This window comes from Telopea speciosissima, chromosome 5 (genome assembly GCF_018873765.1).
Source record: "Telopea speciosissima isolate NSW1024214 ecotype Mountain lineage chromosome 5, Tspe_v1, whole genome shotgun sequence".
In the NCBI taxonomy this organism is placed as follows: Eukaryota; Viridiplantae; Streptophyta; class Magnoliopsida; order Proteales; family Proteaceae; genus Telopea; species Telopea speciosissima.
Window position 1 is genome coordinate 54,394,725 of NC_057920.1, and position 13,365 is coordinate 54,408,089.

The 13,365-nt window shown below is 40.0% G+C and overlaps 1 pseudogene; it reads left to right on the plus strand.

Moving 5' to 3' along the window:
* The first annotated feature begins 1,061 nt into the window (after positions 1-1,061).
* LOC122663081 lies at positions 1,062-13,068 on the plus strand (annotated as a pseudogene).
* The last annotated feature ends 297 nt before the right edge of the window (positions 13,069-13,365 follow it).

The following is a 13,365-nucleotide window of genomic DNA, read 5'->3' on the forward strand; positions in this document are numbered from 1 at the left end:
GACACGGGAGAGCCGGTTTCTATCGACAGGGGACTCTCCGATGCCTAAGTCAGATTCCTTCGCAACAGATGAGTTGCTAAAATTCAGAATGAAACGAATCCCCCTACTTGGGTTGTGTTATTTATAGCTTGGGGTGGAGATTGAGGCGGTTATGTAGAGTCCCAATTTAGCAAGTGTTCTAGTTATGGTAAGAGATCTAGTGTGGATTCTTTTTAGGAGAGGATTTCCTCTTTGGAAAGAGTCTTTCCATAGTTAGAACACGACGATGGGCCATTAACTTGTTGGGCAAGTGATTAGGCTTGTTGAGTTGGCAGTCCGGATATCCTAGTGTGAGATTAGCTGGTGGTTAAGTCGATTATCAGGTCGGATCATACTTTGCTACTTCCTTTAGGGTCGGGTCATCTCCGATGATCCTCTTGTAGTCATCGGTCTGTCTGCCGGATCTGCTCGATGGTTGGTAGCATGGTCTAGAGTGAATCCTATTCTGCCATGTGTCCTCGCCTGACTAGTGGGTGACAATTTGGTTCATCAAACCCAAAAAGGAAACTAAATCTTGGTAAATCTTTAAGAGATATTTTGTATAAATAATGGTTGAGAACAAGTGAATGATGAAAGTACACAAACAAAATTGTAATATGTTGGCTACATAAGAGATATGATCTTAGAGAACCAATGATGTGGAAAGAATCCCTGCAATAAATCTTGGTAAATCTCCAAGAGATTTTTGTATATAGGATTGGATGAGAACAAGTGAACAATGAAAGTACACAAACAAAATTGTAATAATTGTTGGCTACATAAGAGATATGATCCTGGAGAATCCATGCTGTAGATAGAATCCCTGAATAATTATGTTCACAAGGGAGGAAAAAGTATAAAAGGCATTTTGGACAATTGTATCTAAATCATGAAATTTTGATTCTTACCTTTTCCAGTTATATTCAAAAAATAAATCCAGGCAATTAAAGCATATATCTAACCATATGTTTCATTAATATTGACAAGATATGCTCGGGCAGGGGTAAGGAGGTCATTGCACCGCGCCACATTAGGGTGCTGCTATGACTGCAACGGTCAGGCAGGCCGTAGACGATCCAAATTCCAGTTCTTCTTCATTTGACTCTCTTACTCATATAAAAACCTCCCTCTTCCGCTTTCAATTCTCTAAGCTCTTCTATTTAGCTCTCTATCTTTTACACAGAGAGAGAGAGAGAGAGAGAGAGAGAGAGAGAGCAATAGCTTCTCATGCCATAAGAATAGACACCATCCCTGAGGAGTTTATAAGAGCCGAGGACGAACAACCAGGAGCCACCACCTACCATGGACTTGTCCCTGAAATCCCCACCGTCAATCTCAACGAACCAAATAACGACAACCTTGTCCATTCAATCGCCAATGCCAGCGAAGACTGGGGCATCTTCCAAGTTGTGAATCATGGAATACCTTTAGATGTCATTCAAAAGTTGCAGACCGTTGGAAAAGAGTTCTTCGAGCTCCCACAAGAAGAAAAAGAAGCTTACGCTTCTGTCCCTGGATCCATAGAAGGTTATGGAACCAAACTTCAGAAGGAACAAGAAGGGAAGCGAGCTTGGGTTGATTTCTTGTTCCACAATAAATGGCCTCCTTCCGTCATCAACTACCAGTTCTGGCCCAAGAATCTATATTCTTATAGGTATCGAATCTGGTCTTCTCTTATTTGTGTCTTGAATTTTTGTACTCGGTTCAAAGTTTGTTCAGCTCCAACATTTATTGGTGGTGACCCCAAGAGAAAATTTTAGAGGCCCGATTGTGTCCTTGTACAAGTACCATCCAATGCCGTCCAGGGTAAAATCACATGGAATCCACTATGGGACTCATACGAGGAGTGGATTCCATTTGACTGGCCCTAGAGGGCATTGGACGGTACTTGTACAAAGACAAAATTCATGCTCAAAATATTTTATGAAATTTGTAATGGCAACGGAGGGCTTGGTCCTATCAACCGGACTTGGAGGAGTATTACCTTCTGTAATTGCCTTGCTATCTAAGCAAGAGAGTGAGGTGTGATTTGAGCATTTTTCGTATTAGGGTTTTGTGATGAGAGTTTGAATTGCTATGATTTTGGGTGTTCTTGAGAGATTTTCATGAACTAAGCACACCAAATTGGTGTGTGAACCAAGTTAAATCTCTGTGTCATTTTTACTTGAATCTATTTTATTTCTTTATGTTTCTTGGTGTTTGAGTTAATATCCTCTGTTTTTATTGTATTTTTCATCCATTACATATTGAACCATCTTTAGCTTCGCCCGTTAATGTAGCACACCAAATTGGTGTGTGAACTAAGTTAAATCTCTGTGTCATTTTTGCTTGAATCTATTATGTTTCTTTGTGTTTCTTGGTGTTTGCGTTAACATCCTCCGTTTTAGGTTTTCATTTCGTGATTTCATGGGCATTTATGTCTCTTTATGTAGGGAAGTTAACGAGGAGTACGCGAAGTACTTAAGAGCAGGGGTGGACAAGCTACTAACGTACTTGTCATTAGGGTTAGGATTGGAAGGAAATGTGATAAGAAATGCAGTGGGTGGAGATGAATTGGAATACCTATTGAAGATCAACTATTACCCACCTTGTCCTCGATCTCCCTGATCTGGCTCTTGGTGTGGTGGCGCGCACTGGCTTGTCAGTCCTCACCATTCTGGTGCCTAACGAAGTTCCTGGTCTCCAAATCTTCAAAGATGGCCGTTGGTTTGATGCAAACTACATCCCTAATGCTCTTATCGTCCATATAGGTGATCAGACTGAGATATGTGTTTTCCTTTTCGTCACTAAAAATAGGGCTTGCAACAGGTATTTGTTTACCTCACCTTATTTGACCCTATAGTCTGGAGGTTAAGGGTTGCAAGAGTTGGGTTTTTAAATGGCATATTTTATTTGTTTCTTGACCTTATTGATACCCAATCCATAATAGGGAGTAGATATATCATTTCATAGGAGAGAGAGAGGTGTTAGCTTACATTACACTCTGCAGTCTCGCAGTGTTCTTTTCTTCATAAATTATAGAATACCATTAGATTCTATTATAGTGAATGACATTATTGCAGTTTTATAAAAACTTTAAGGGAAAGGGATAGGCACATTGCCCGCTCCAGGTAAGTTACCAGGCGATAGGCACATGGGGGGGGGGGGGGGACAAGGGAGGGCAAAGGGTCTTTTCACTAAGAGGAGGGAGAGTGGCAGACACAGGCTGGCACCCGGTGCATGCCTAGTCTTTACCAATCTTTAGATCACTTTTAACTTCCAAGTTCCTATACTTGTGTTAGGCTGAAGTTTTAGACCTAGCTCAGAGGTATCAATAAAACAAGGAGGATAACTCTCCCTGTTGTTCGATGGCTATCACTGAGAGGGGGGGTGAATCAGTGATGTAAATTTTTCAATTTCTTCGCCACTGGCACTGGTAATTACTGGACGGATCTGAAAATAAACTACAAGGTCGTGTACACACCCCAGCCAGACTCAAAGGCTCTACCAAGTGTGTACACCCATTCTGCAGCCCACACACTCCAAATGCAACAATAAAGATATAATGCAAAAATCCACACGCACAACACAAGGTATACGTGGTTCGGCAAGTTGCCTACATCCACGGAGCAATGCCACTATGGGCTTCGTATTTGCTCAAATACTCAACTTCGCTGCACCTACAGCTGGGAGCACCCACACCCAAATTTTCTCAGCATAGAACTGAGAGGGCAATTAAGCTAGTACAAAAAGTACCCAATGCCTGAGAGCACCCACTCCCAGTATTTAGCACCCACTACATACAAGACAAAAATCAATAGAGTTGGGTTTATATCAATACCCTACAAATAAGCTCAGACTAGCTTAGGTTATCAACTTGTATCACCTAACACTAGTAAAAATAGAGAACACAGACAATCACAAAGAAAAATGGAAGATTGGAAGCCTTACAACCATTTGCCTGTACCGATCTCAGATGTGATGGAGCCCACTGGAACTACTAACTCTTCCCTTGCAATGAGAGACTTAGGTTTTCAAGTGCACATTGCCATAAGGGGATCACAGATTGCTCCTTTCTTCTTGTCTCTTCCTCTTCTTGTATTTCTTCAAGAACCAATCAAAAACCCCAATTTCTCCATAAATAGATTTTCAAAAACCATTGAGAACCAGCTTGATGGAACCCCACAATAGCCTTCTATTTCTTCAAAATAAAAATGTAGAGAGAGAAATCAGATTCCATCTTCACCCATTTGGTTACTCTATTTTTCAAGCAAAAACCCCTCTTTCTTTTTTTCTTTTCTTCTCTTCTTCTTCCCTCTCCTTTCTCCTTTTTTTTTCTTTACCACTCCACGGTTCTGTAGCTTCCTTTTTCACTTAGAGAAGAAGAAGAACCATTTCTCTCTTCTTTCTACAAAAGATCAAGTAAAAGACTAAACAGCCCTTTTTAGATGGGCCAATGGAATTTACATAAAAGGAATCTTCAATCAAGCATTGATTAAAATACTTCTCTTAAGGTAGAGAGAGATTGACACAGTTTCCAAAGTGCTTTTTGAAGAACCAATCAAAAGCTATTAAATGGAATCAAAGACTTTTTGAAAAGCTTTTTAACTCATCCATTCACAACCTTCACGTGGGAGAGTAATGATTTCCTTTTTTTTTTTTTAAATCTCTTCAACTTTGATAATTTTAAAAAGAGCCCCTCTAACTTTACTTATTTATGTCATCATAGACATAAATTAAATTTATTTGCATGTAAACCCCTGAGACCAAAAAGTGATCTTAAGCTGCTGGCCGAGAGCAAAATTTGAAATCCAACTTTCCAGATTTGCTTCTAATTTGTGCATCCAAACGGAAAAAATCATAACTCCCTCATTTGACGTCGGATTGACGAACCGTTTGAACCATTGGAAAGAGGACTCGACGAACTAACTTTTTCTAGTTCAAATCTCTTCGAAATTCTGATGCGGGACCCACTGAAAAAATACCTGAAGGTAATACAGCCGCGGTGAGTTATGAAATAGGAACCCATAAGCCTCCAAACACTTTGTATCGCTGCTACCCATGCTTGTAATGCTCTGAACTGCAACCAACAACATTTCCTAAGCCACTGAACAATGTCATAGCCTCAAGACTAGCCACCTCATCATTGCTCTGTGCTTGATTGCCAACAATGACAACCCATATGCAACAATCTCCCCCTTTGGAGTTGTTGGCAACCTTCTCATCATCTGTGTGCCTGCATCTACAACTAACACAACATACTCAAACTCCCCCTGCTTGCAAAGCCTACATTTTCTCCCCCTATGAAGGACAGGAATTCTCCCCATACAGTGATGAAGACTCTCTCTCCCCCTTTGACAACAAGTACAAAGGGATGTACAAGGACTCCCCCTGAGCCCATAATGGGAGCAAATCATCTACAATAAGCATGCTCCCCCTGCCCCTCTGCACCTCAATGCCTGGGAATAAGAACCACTCCCAACTTCTGTCTAAGGAACTCAAACTGCTCCTTGGGTAATGGTTTTGTGAAGATATCTGCTGACTGTTCTGCTGTGGGGATAAACTCCAATCTCACCACTCCTTTTGTGACCTTCTCTCTCAAAAAGTGATATCTTATTGCAATGTGCTTTGTCCTGGGGTGCATGACTGGATTCTTTGAGATGTTGATAGCACTTGTATTATCACAATAAATCACCACAGGCCTATCAACCTCAACACTCAAATCCTTCATCATCTGTTTCATCCACAACACCTGTGTACAACATGATGTAGCTGCTATATACTTAGCCTCTGCAGTAGAAAGGGAGACCGAATCTTGCTTCTTGCTATGCCAAGTCACTAACGCCACCCAAATAAAATGCACCACCATTGGTGCTTTTCTGTCATCCACATCACGCCCGATCTGCATCCGAAAAATCGACAATTTGAAGTTTTTACTTTTGGGATACAACAGGCCATAGTCACTGGTACCTTTCAAGTACCTAAAAATTCTCTTCAAGCTGCTACATGAGTTTCTTTGGGCCCAGCCTGAAATCTAGCAACCATACACACAGCCTGCAGAATATCAGGTCTACTAGCTGTCAAGTACAAGAGACTTCCAATCATTGACCTATATGTGGTGTAATCAACTGATGGGGATGCATCATCTTTAGTTAACTTGCATCCAGTCATCATGGGTGTACTGACAGGTTTGCAGTCTTCCATGGTGAATCTTTTCAACATTTCTCTCACATACTTGGATTGACAGATAAAAATTCCTTCTTTTAGCTGACTGATCTGCAACCCCAAAAAGAATGAGAGTTCACCCAACATAGACATTTCAAATTCAGCCTGCATCTTCTCTGCAAAATCTCTACACATCTCATCCTTGTGGCCACCAAAAATGATGTCATCTACATACACAACTACCACAAGCTGACTATCTACAGTTGATTTCACATACAAATTACTGTCCACCATGCCCTTTTTGAAACCCAAATGACATAAATAGGTGTCCAATCTAGCATACCAAGCTCTGGGAGCTTGTTTCAGCCCATATAAAGCCTTCCTCAACCTGCAGACAAGTGTAGAATCTTCACTAAGTTGGAATCCATCTGGTTGTTCTATGTAAACTTCTTCATCCAATGTGCCATTCAAGAAAGCAGACTTAACATCCATCTGATAAACCTTGAAACCTTTGTGAACAGCAAATGCTAGGAATAATCTGATTGCCTCAAGTCTTGCCACTGGAGCAAAAGTCTCCTCAAAATCAATACCTTCTACTTGAGCATATCCCTTGCATACAAGTCTAGCCTTGTTTCTTACAACTTGACCATCTTCATTGAGTTTGTTTCTGAAGACCCATTTTGTGCCAATTATATTTTTGTCAATTGGCCTAGGAACCAAATCCCATGTGTGATTTCTTTCAATCTGGTCAAGCTCTTCATTCATGGCTTTCATCCAGCTCTCATCTCTACTTGCCTCCTCAATAGTTTTTGGCTCAACTTGTGAGAGAAGAGAGTAGGTGTTGGAGTACACTCTTCTAGTTTGCTTACCTGTACTCCTGGTTCTCATCCCTGCACTAGGATCACCTATAATTTGATTTTCTGGATGATTCTTAACAGTCCTGCTTTGCCTTTCTTGCTCATCTGCCTCAGTGTCAAACTTGTCATGTTCATGCCCATGTTCATCTCTTCCTTCTTGCCTATCCTCACCTGCTTCACTCACCTCAGTGAGGTCTTCAATTTCAATAGAATCAGCTCTTGAGCTAGTAGAGGAATCTCTTTTCTCATCAACCTTGACATCTGCACTTTCCACAATTTTGCCAAGTCTTTTGTTGTAGCATCTGTAGGCTTTGCTTGTGGTGGAATAGCCTAGAAAGATGCCCTCATCAGCTCTATCATCAAACTTCCCCAAATCTTGATTGGTATTTTTGATGTAACACTTGCTACCAAAGACTTTGAAATGTCTTACTGTAGCTTTCTTACCAAACCAAATCTCATAGGGAGTTTTGTTCTCATGAGCTCTCAACATACACCTGTTGTGAATATATACTGCAGTGTGTACTGCTTCTCTCCAAAATTTGTTACCCATGCCATTTTCAATCAACATGGTCCTTGCCATCTCTTGAATAGTTCTGTTCTTCCTTTCTGCAACACCATTCTGTTGAGGTGTTCTTGCAGTTGAGGTCTGCCTTCTGATGCCATTTTCATAACAATATTCTTTGAAGTTTGTCCAGGTGTACTCACCTCCTCTATCAGACCTCAGACATTTAATCACTTTCCCTGTTTGTTTCTGAACTTGTTTTCTGAAGACTTTGAATATTTCTAATGCTTCTGATTTGTGCTTCAAAAAATATGCCCATGTCATTCTGGAGTTGTCATCAATAAATAAGATAAAATATCTCTCTCCTGTGATGCTCTGTGTCCTCATAGGACCACATATATCAGTGTGCACCAACTCCAATGGTTGACTAGTATGATACTCTTTTGGCTTGAAAGATACTCTAGTCTGTTTCCCTTTCTGACAAGAACCACAAATATGGTTTGATGGCTTTTTCAAAATAGGTATATCTCTAACAGCCTTCTTTGAAGAAATTTTTCCAAGACTGTTAAACCCAATATGTCCAAGCCTCCTGTGCCATAACCATGTCTCTTCCTCTATGCTTAGCATACAAGTGTCTTTAACTGTCTCTGTCAAGGTGTAGAGATTCCCTGAAGTTCTTTTTCCTATGGCCATCAACTTTCCTGTGCTTGTTCTCCTAATTTCACAACCTTGGCTATTAAACACCACTTTATGTCCCCTATCACAGATTTGACTGATACTGAGTAAGTTGTGTTTAAGCCCTTCCACATACAAGACATCTTGGGATTGCACCTTCCCATTGTTGAGACTAATGGTACCCTTTCCAACTATTTTGGCACCATCATTGTTCCCAAACTTCACTGACCCACCTGCATAGATCTCTAACTTCTCAAACCTCTTCTTGTCTCCTGTCATGTGACTTGAGCAGCCACTATCAAGAATCCATGGTGTTGAGTCCCCTTGAGCTCTGAAAGCTGTTTGTACAACCATAGAACTGTTGCCCTTTTCTGCACTGCTCTTCTGAACCCAAACTCTGCTTCTTGATTGAGGTTTCTGTAGTTGCTTCTCTCTAGAAATCTGTTTCTTAGGCTTGGTTGCTTTAACACTTCTGACATTGTCCTGTCTATCTCTATTATATGATCTCTGTGGAGGAAATACAGTTCTGCAGTCCCTGGCAATATGTCCATAATTGCTACATTTATAGCACTCAACCATCACATCCATTAAGGGTGCAAAAGGATTCCTATCAACAAAGTTTGGTGGACCAAGATTGAATTTGCAATCTGAAATTTTGTGTCCAAAAGTATTACACTTGAAACAATGACCTTGAAAGAACTGTCTTTGTCTCATTGGCTCTCTTTGCCATTTGTACTGAGCCCTGTGATCAACAACATTTTTAGCTTTCTGTTGAGAAGGATAGTAATAACCAAAGTTCTCTACTCTCCTGCCTGGCCATGCCATTTGTTGTTGTCTAGCATAGTTAGTCTTATGGGGTGGAGTTTTGTTTTTCTCAACTCTCTTATCCTTCACAGTAATAGGATTTTGAGCTGTGCCTTTTCCTTTACCCTTGGCACTCTTTGATGATTCTCCTACAAATCCAAGACCGAATTTGTTGTGAGTTGATCTTTGAGAATTAAGGATCTCATCAAGCTTCTTGCTACTAGGATGCACTTGTGAAGATGTTTCTATGTCATGCATACTTGAGTCATTCTCAAACTCTGCTACCTTTGCCTTGAGAGCATCAATCTCCTTCTGAAAATCAGAATATTCACCTAGGATATTGGACTCTTCTTCCAATTTAGCCTTCAGAGATAGATTTTCTGATTCAAGCTCTGTGCATTCTGTAGTTTTCTGTGATAACTTTTCTTCAAGATCTTCTAAAAATTTTCTTGATTCATCTACTTGCTTTTTCAGCTGAAGAACTAATTGTTCTTGTTCCTTAAGATTTTGTGAAACTTGTTTAACCTTCTTTTTTTCTTTCTTGAGCTCTTTGAGAGCAGCTTTAAACTCTTCTTCAAAGATCACTTCTCCTTCTTCTTCTTCATCTTTAGAAGTTGTGCATGTTCTTGGCAATTCATCCTCTTTTTCTTGAAACACCATAAAAATGGCATGATCATCTACATCATCATCTGATTCATTTTCAGATTCTTCCTCAGATGTGTCATTGCTCTTCTTAGAAATGAAGCTTCTTTTCTTGAATTGATTTTTCTTGGATGACTTGGAGAAAAACTTCTTCTTCTTTCCCTTGAAACTTGTTTTCTTTTCTTCTTCATCATCACTCTCCATTTGCCCCTTATGGGGACATTTAGCTGCAAAGTGTCCAACTTTACCACAGTTGAAACACTTAAATGGAAGCTTATTTTTATACTTCCCTGTCCCCTTTTTTAGCTTTCTGGTGAAGTGGGCTATGATCTCATCATCATCATCACTGTCTTCTTCTTCACTTTCCGGTTGCTCTTTTATTTTCAATTTCTTCATTGCCTTAAATGCTGCCTCTTTGTCAACTGATTTTCCTTCGCCTTTTCTCATCTCATAAGCTGTAAAGATCCCATGTAGCTCATCTAAGCTAAGTACTTCTAGATCCTTAACTTCCTCAACAGCTGAAACCTTGGAGTCAAGTCTATCTGGTAGAGATCTAAGAATTTTCTTCACAACAACAGAGTCAATTAGACTCTCTCCCAGTCCTCTGATGGAGTTTACAACCCCATTGACTCTAAGCATATAATCTTCAATATTTTCTTCATTCAACATCTTCAATCCTTCAAACTGAGCTCTATAAACTTGGAGCTTAGCTTCTTTGATTTTTGCATCTCCTTCGTGGATGCTTTTTAGCTTGTCCCAGAGTTGTTTGGCAGACTTGCATTCCATCACTTTTACAAACTCACTGCCAATAAGAGCACATTTGATTGCATGCATGGCTCTACTGTTGTTTTCATATTTCTTCTTCTCTTGGTTGTCTGTAGGTGCAACACCAGTCATGGTGTATTCATTCAACACTGAAGCCCAAACATCATATCCAAGAGACCCCAGATAGGTCTCCATTATGTTCTTCCAAAAAGCATGATTTGTTCCATCAAAGTGCGGTGCCTTTCCTGAAGTCCCTTCTCCTGAAGCCATACTGACCCTGAATCACTCAGCTGCCTCTGAAGCTGTCACTAAGTCCCAAGCTCTGATACCAATTGTTGTTCGATGGCTATCACTGAGAGGGGGGGTGAATCAGTGATGTAAATTTTTCAATTTCTTCGCCACTGGCACTGGTAATTACTGGACGGATCTGAAAATAAACTACAAGGTCGTGTACACACCCCAGCCAGACTCAAAGGCTCTACCAAGTGTGTACACCCATTCTGCAGCCCACACACTCCAAATGCAACAATAAAGATATAATGCAAAAATCCACACGCACAACACAAGGTATACGTGGTTCGGCAAGTTGCCTACATCCACGGAGCAATGCCACTATGGGCTTCGTATTTGCTCAAATACTCAACTTCGCTGCACCTACAGCTGGGAGCACCCACACCCAAATTTTCTCAGCATAGAACTGAGAGGGCAATTAAGCCAGTACAAAAAGTACCCAATGCCTGAGAGCACCCACTCCCAGTATTTAGCACCCACTAAATACAAGACAAAAATCAATAGAGTTGGGTTTATATCAATACCCTACAAATAAGCTCAGACTAGCTTAGGTTATCAACTTGTATCACCTAACACTAGTAAAAATAGAGCTCATAGACAATCACAAAGAAAAATGGAAGATTGGAAGCCTTACAACCATTTGCCTGTACCGATCTCAGATGTGATGGAGCCCACTGGAACTACTAACTCTTCCCTTACAATGAGAGACTTAGGTTTTCAAGTGCACACTGCCATAAGGGGATCACAGATTGCTCCTTTCTTCTTGTCTCTTCCTCTTCTTGTATTTCTTCAAGAACCAATCAAAAACCCCAATTTCTCCATAAATATATCTTCAAAAACCATTGAGAACCAGCTTGATGGAACCCCACAATAGCCTTCTATTTCTTCAAAAATAAAAATGTAGAGAGAGAAATCAGATTCCATCTTCACCCATTTGGTTACTCTATTTTTCAAGCAAAAACCCCTCTTTCTTTTTTTCTTTTCTTCTCTTCTTCTTCCCTCTCCTTTCTCCTTTTTTTTTCTTTACCACTCCACGGTTCTGTAGCTTCCTTTTTCACTTAGAGAAGAAGAAGAACCATTTCTCTCTTCTTTCTACAAAAGATCAAGTAAAAGACTAAACAGCCCTTTTTAGATGGGCCAATGGAATTTACATAAAAGGAATCTTCAATCAAGCATTGATTAAAATACTTCTCTTAAGGTAGAGAGAGATTGACACAGTTTTCAAAGTGTTTTTTGAAGAACCAATCAAAAGCTATTAAATGGAATCAAAGACTTTTTGAAAAGCTTTTTAACTCATCCATTCACAACCTTCATGTGGGAGAGTAATGATTTCCTTTTTTTTTTTTTTAAATCTCTTCAACTTTGATAATTTTAAAAAGAGCCCCTCTAACTTTACTTATTTATGTCATCATAGACATAAATTAAATTTCTTTTGCATATAAACCCCTGAGACCAAAAAGTGATCTTAAGCTGCTGGCCGAGAGCAAAATTTGAAATCCAACTTTCTAGATTTGCTTCTAATTTGCGCATCCAAACGGAAAAAATCATAACTCTCTCATTTGACGTCGGATTGACGAAACGTTTGAACCATTGGAAAGAGGACTCGACGAACTAACTTTTTCTAGTTCAAACCTCTTTGAAATTCTGATGCGGGATCCATTAAAAAAATACCTGAAGGTAATACAGCCGCGGTGAGTTATGAAATAGGAACCCATAAGCCTCCAAACACTTTGTATCGCTGCTACCCATGCTTGTAATGCTCTAAACTGCAACCAACAATATTTCCTAAGCCACTGAACACTATCATAGCCTCAAGACTGGCCACCTCATCATTGCTCTGTGCTTGATTGCCAACAATGACAACCCATATGCAACACTCCCACTATCCAAAATACCTATATATGTAACCTAAATACAAAGATGGCTACCATGAGATCAATATAAGTCACCAATCTACCACAACAAAATTTTCCAATGAACCACTTCAGCAGCATTAGACCAAACATCCACATCACCTATCCCAAGATCTTTCACTTGTGCAATCCATACAAGATGGAAAAAGAAATATAATTAGGCTTACTTTGTGTATGTAGATATTAAGCAATGGAAAGTACAAGAGCGTGTTGAATAGAACCATTGTGAACAAGGTGAAAACAAGGATTTCGTGGCCAGTGTTTTGCTCCCCGCCGAGAGAGATGGTTGTAGGGCTTCTACATCAACTTACCAATGAACAGAACCCAGCGAAGTACAAAAGCAAGAAATTTAAGGATTACGAGTATTGCATGCTCAATAAACTTCCGCAGTAGAATGTTGAACTTGAAGAGAACAAGGTCCCGGCTAACTACAATTTTGGCTTGTAGTTCTTTACCATAAGTAAAGATCTTCAGAACATTGCAAATGCTTAAAAGGTTTATCCCAGTTATTATTTGGGACCCGGGATGGCCCCTAGGATATTATTAATATAGGATGAAATGAAATACAAGGGAGGGGGGGGGGACATAACCCGCCTTACCCCAACCTGAAAGCACTCATGCTCACTCATAATAAAATAAGACCGCCCAAATCGATAAACGGATTTACAGTCTGAACACTTGAAGACCAGCTTTATCCTCTCACATAATTCTCCTAATATTCTAAGGAATGTCTTAAAAGGTTCTGGTACTGGAA